This window comes from Amaranthus tricolor, chromosome 6 (assembly GCF_026212465.1).
Source record: "Amaranthus tricolor cultivar Red isolate AtriRed21 chromosome 6, ASM2621246v1, whole genome shotgun sequence".
Taxonomy (NCBI): domain Eukaryota; kingdom Viridiplantae; phylum Streptophyta; class Magnoliopsida; order Caryophyllales; family Amaranthaceae; genus Amaranthus; species Amaranthus tricolor.
This window is the reverse complement of record NC_080052.1, coordinates 18137587-18144154: the sequence shown is the minus strand read 5'-3', so window position 1 is coordinate 18144154 and position 6568 is coordinate 18137587.

Genomic DNA, 6568 nt, shown 5'->3' with positions numbered 1-6568 from the left:
GACGGTTAGTTTGCTCGCCATTTTCATAGCTAAACACCTTTAGCGACGGACTCACGAGATAATCAATTTGTCGCAATATCGTCTTTTGCTAAGGTTATACCATCTCAAACCCGGCCACAATATATTATGACAGACAATGTCGTTGCAGATTCCCTCGTGGAAACTAGCAGATATTTTTCCTCGCGAGTCCATCGCGTTATTCTCCCTTATGACTACCTGAGTCGTAGGTCCTTATTACTTGCACCAAAGTCTCATACATAAAGCATTTATTCTAGCTTTGTTTTCTCTCGAAATTAGCTCCTCGCTTCAACACATAGCCTTCATTGTGATTCCTCTCAAGTTTGTATTTCTCCTTTTAACACATTAATATTAATGCGACTGGATGGTGGATGTAGCCCTTGATTAGTGAACCTCCTTAAATTTTTGTGTTGCTTATTTCATTATAATTGTCATTCAATATATATACTTGCACATTTAGTTCCTACACTTTAACACATCTTAAACATCCATCTAAAGTTCATTTTGTGATCCTTGAGTGAGGTATACACCTCTCCTTTCAATTGGTATCAGAGTTAAGGATTATTTTGGGTTATTTGGGATGTTAGTGGTGATCATTCGAAGTCCAAGATGCCAATAATGAAGTTAGACTTTGAGAAGTTTGATAGGTACACAAAATTCAATCATGGATAGTAAAGATGAAAGAAATATTGATTCAAATGCTATTCATAAACACTTAACGATGATCAATGGAAGCTCATTGGTATTAATGAGGCTAAGTGGGAAGAGATTAATGCAAAAGCTTTATCCGACATACAATTTTGCCTCCACAATGAAGTCTAGAGGGAAGTTGTAAAGGAGGTAACCTCAAAAAGGATTTAGGAGAAGTTGGAATCACTCTACATGGCCAAAAGTGTAAGCAACCGATTACTCTTAAAGAGTAGATTATACGATCTCTGATCGCAAGAAGGTAAGCCTATGAAACCTCATCTTGATGAGTTCTACCCTATTGTTTTGGATTTGCAAAATTTTGAGGTTTCAATTGATAATGAAGACTTGGCCTTTCTCTTATTATGTTCTCTACTACCTTTATATAAACATTTTAGAGAGACTTTGTTGTATGGTAGAGAAACATTGTGTAGTAAGGATATTAGAAAGGCCTTAACACAAAAAGACCTTATTGATTCTCAATTTGCATAAAAGTTGTTCATTAAGTCTAAAGATGCACTGTGTATTAAGGAGTCAAGTAGAAAAGAGAGGCATGAATTGTAACTATTGTAGAAAGAAAGGCCTTCTTGAGAGAGATTGTTGGAAGTTAGAATCCAAACAATCTGATGAGTGTAAGTCCAAAGGAACTAGTTCCGCTAAAGCTAGTTATGTTGAGGAAGAATATGATGTTGAAGCTCTTGTTGGTACTAGTGAGTATAAGGGTAGTGATTCTTGGGTTTTGGATTCGGCCAGTGTCCTAGCCACATGACTTCTATCTCTAATTTCTTCAAAACTTATCAAAAGGTTGATGGAAGAGAAGTCACTATGGGCAATGAGGTTAGTTGTTTGATAGTTGATATAGGATATGTTAGAATCATTATGTTCGATGATAGTTATTAGAATCCCGATTTTGATATAGGATTCAATGATCTTACGATCCAAAAATAAGCGATCGATTCGGATCGTAGGTATGATCTTAATGTAGTAGAATCATTAAATCCTAATTAGCTCAAACATTTAGGTGGTAGGATCATAAAACGATTCCACGATCCAACAATCGAACAATTCGATTCTACATGGGAAGTCAATCTTAAAATATTTTTATATAATATGGATTTCACTTACTTATAAATATATAATTAAAATAATTCTAGGGAAACCCTTATGAAATTCAAATTTTTCTTGATTTGCAGTTTAAAATAGTTATTAAAAGTATTTTTTTTCAAAACATAATAAATGAAGTCAAATAAGACTTTACTCACACCTTAAAACTTAAAAGAGAACAAATATAATCAATTATCAGTAATCTAAAGCACATTAATGCATATTTGTAGGATCACACAATGCTACGATCCGATTCTATTAATTTCGATCCTACCCCTTCAACAATCCTAGGTAGAATCTCGATCCTATTAACCTTTTATATGAACATTGTCAGAGTCCTTCATGTTCCAAGCATGAATAAGCACTTAATTTCCCTTGGTACTTTAGATTAAGAAAGCTTTAGGTATATTGGTGAAGGTGGAGTTATGCACAGGGGCAGACCTCGGATTTTAGGATTGGGGTTGCATAATTTTTTTTAAATATGTATTATAAAGCACGATTAAACTTAAAACTTATTTTGTATTACATTGATAAAACATGATTTAGAGACCACATAAAAGACGCAAAAATATAAAGTAAAAATGTTGTAATTGTCGTTTCAATTAAATTCCAGGACGTCAAAAAGTATTACTTCCTCTGTTCTGTTTTGCTTGCTACCAAACTCAATGGCACAACAATTGAGCAAAGAGAATTAACCTTTTTAAAGGCTTTTCCCTTCAATTAAATATTATACTTCCTCTATTCTGGTTCAACTTTAGAAATGGGTTTCAAAGCAAATTAAAAATCAAAAGTAAAACCCATATTTCTCTTTCAGAAGACGTGTTATCAATCAGAGATAGCAAAGCAAATCAAAACCCAACTGTCGATTTTGTTCGATTTCATCAAATGGGTTTTAAAGCAAATCTAACACCCAAAATAAAACCCAGATGGATTTCATGAAATAAGGGTAGATATAAAAATAAATGAGGTATGGGGTAGTATAAAAATAGGAGTAAAGTAGTCATTATTATGGTTGTTTTATTGCTAAAAATAGAAATGTAGCAAGTAAATTAAAATTTTCAAAAATGAAAAATGTAGCAAGTAATATGGAACGGACTTCATAGCAATTGACATATATACTTTTGTTTGCATGATAATGCAAGTGAATTTATGTGGTCTAGTGGCCTTCAACACTACAATAAAGCTTTCTATCTAAGAAATCGTGGGTTCAAACCAAGGCAAAAGCAATTTTTATTTATCGGGTTTCCTTGGCAACCCCAGGCATCTTAACATATAGGTCCACCCCTGGTTATGAAGGTTGGCTAGGGTCCTAAGTTGTTCTTAAAAGGTTACATTGAGATGATGGCTTATATAATCTTGTTGGTTTAACCTTAATTAGTTTGGTTTGTGATGCCACTACTTCAACCAAGCATGGTGATCGATCATGATACTTCTTTTGATGACTTGAATGTAATCCCAATATCTCCTGATAAGTCCATGGGTTGTATGGACTTGGTTGGTAATTAATCATACTCTTTTGTGAGCCCTTAGAGGGCATTGTATCATGCTTTTGTATGTTTCGTGCACATGTTTATATTGTTTTTGTTGAGATGTACCTAGGTAGAGATGTTTGTGAAATTTTTGGATGAACCTTGAAAGTGAAGTTTTAGGACTTAAAAAACATAAGTTAAGGAGGACATTGTTAGGATTATTGGTGACTTGGTTCACCAAGTAATGAAAACATGATTAAAAGTCTTAATCATATTTGTTAGTGATAAATAAGAAGTGGACAAAAGTACACACTTGTGATTGGTTGCATGGGAATCAAGTTATTACATTGTACTAATACAGGCTTTGTTTGTGCTTGGAGAGCAAGTATTCAGAGCTAGAATAAAAAGTACCAATGAGCATTGATGAAGTAGGGGACCAAGGAACGTGTAGCAAGGAGAAAAAGTGCACCAGAGAGCTGCTAGCAGCCACTCGTCCACCGCTTGACCGACTCTCAACCAAGCCTAGGTCGAGCAGGCTGCAAACCCTGCTTTTGATCTCTGTTTGCATATGTTGTTGTTAGTTGTTTTGTTGTATTTTCTTACTCAACTGCTACCACCTTGACAAATTATGCTCCCCTATGAATACCTTAGTCCTAGGTCCTTATTACTTGCACCAAAGTCTCATACATAGATCACCCTTTCTAGCTTTATTTTCTCCCTAAATTAGCTCCTCTGTTCTACACAACATTCATTGTAATTCCTCTCAAGTTTGTATTTATCCTTTAAACATATTAATATAAATCCTAGGCTAGATGGTAGATGTAGCCCATTGATTGGTAAACCACCTTAAATCCTTGTCTTGATTATTTATTTATTATTTTTATTCATTACATATACTTCCTCTGGATTTTATTAGTTGCTACAGATAATGACATCTTGTGAGGAGAAATATCACTACCTGTAGTTATTAAAAAAAACCAGAGAAAGTATTTGAATATTTACTTCCTGCACTTTGAACCATCATAAACATCCCTCTTAAATTCCTTTGTGATCCTTGAATTAGGTATACACCTCTCCTCTCAACATTCCAGCTTTCATCTTCCTTCTTCCACATTAGACTTTGAGCTTCAATCTTTATTCATTGTTTACCTATTGCTCTGGCAAAACAAGTACGTACTGTTCCACATATTCCAACGAGTACTACACCATAGTGCTAGTAATTAACTCCCTCTTCCCTCTTCCATGGAAACATCATTTTGAGGTAATTTCTACCATAGTTGTCGATTAGCATTTAGAAACTAGCATAGGGCCTCATTATCAGAGAGTCATAAAAATCCATTTTTTTATACTTATTTAATTTATTATATTAATTAACGCGAATACTTGTATACTATTTTACAAAAGATTAATCAAGTAATAAAGAACTAAATATTATTAGTAGAAGTGTTCAATGGGGTCGGGGCGGTCCGGGGCAATTTCTTAACGGGTAGGGTCGAGTGGCATTACATTTTACAATGGGGCGGGGCGGGTCAAGGGTTCATTCTACCCGGGCCGACCCGGCCCATTTATGTAAAAAAATCTCGTTTTGTTAATTAATTATGAAACAAATTTTATCAATATTTCTTGTATTATCCAATATAGCATATACTTTAAAATTTCAATTACTATATAAATATTAAAAAATTATTCAAGCTAAGTAAAACGAGCGAGCAGTACCAGTATAGTAGCACTAAGTCCACAATCCACACCCAAAAAATAGAACCCAATTTAAAAAGAGGTTTGAATGATTAAATCAATATTTAAGAATATCTCGAAAAAAAAGGAATAAAAAGTAACCCACTACCTGATAAAAAAATGCAACAAAAAAGAGTTGTGAAGGATGTTGTGATTAGTGTGACTTGAGTGCACAATTGAAGTGTGTATGTGTGTGACTCTTGGTTTGTGGAATCCAAATGGGTGTAATTATGTGGAGAGTATTCATGAGGAATTATGGGTGTTAATGAAGATTAATGAAGAAGTAGAAAGGACTTGTTTTATGGTAGTTCGATCAGAATTCTAATAGAGGAAGCAGAGAGGTCGCTCGACCTACCCGCTCGACCGAGCGAGCCATATTGGTAGGTTGAGCGGTCAGACAGAATGCTCCAGAATGCAGCTGATACTCGCTCGACCGAGCGAGCTCTCTGATCTGGTCGAGCGGATCCTCTGATGTGCATGGGATGCTGTTTTTCGACCTTTCAAGTTCTTGGAATTATTTCATATTATTCATTACCCTATATTAATATTGTATTCAAGAGAGCTATTGATATTCTTGTATCTAGTACTATATATAGAGCTCTCATACTCACATTGTAATCAATCCACAAATACACCCCAAACTAAACACTAGCCTATATCTCTTCTCTATTGTAATTCTCCATATTTGTGAGTTCTTTGAACTCCTTTTGATAATATAAGAGATACTACACACCGGAGGACGTAGCCTTAGTTGAGTGAACCTCGTTAAATCTTTGTGTCGTTTTATTGCTTTATTTTCTCCTACAAACATTGATATCATTGATAGCGTAATTTGTTTGTCACTAAAACTTCATACACTCGATCTTGGCAATATTGGAGTTTGAAACACATTGTTCGAACTCTAATACATCGTCGTTTTCAAAGGAAATTAAATTGGGGCGTAAAATTGTAGCATTAATTAAAAAAAATGATGTTCTGAAGAAAAAAAAAGTGCAATTAAATAATTGAAGTTGTCATCTGCGTTTTCTATTTTATTAAGTATTGTGTGATGTGTTAAAAGGCATGGGTTTTGTAAAACAACATCTAACAGACTCAAAATTTTTATCTTAATATTCCGATTTATTATTCCGAATATTCGATTCAAAATCTTAATTCTTTGGTTATCCAATTTAAACTATCTTTAATTTCTAAATCTTTTTTTGATGTTGTAATTTCTTTCAAATATTAAACTTTAAAATATTATTTTGTATAAAATGTTTTTTATCAGCACTAAAATATTATTTCATATTACGAAAAGTAAAATTTTATTATTATATTTACGGTTTTGTAAAACGTTACGTTTTAATTTTCCTTCCTTAAACTAAAATTACTACTTATTATTTTAACCTTATAATTTTGATTTAATTATTTTACACCTAAAAATGAGCTGTATATTTATTATTAAATTTAAGTATAGTTTTAAACAAAATATTATAAGTAAACTAGCATATTTTCATGATTAAATTTACACATTATTCTAAAGTATATTCACTTGTACGTACTAAAACAAAAATTTG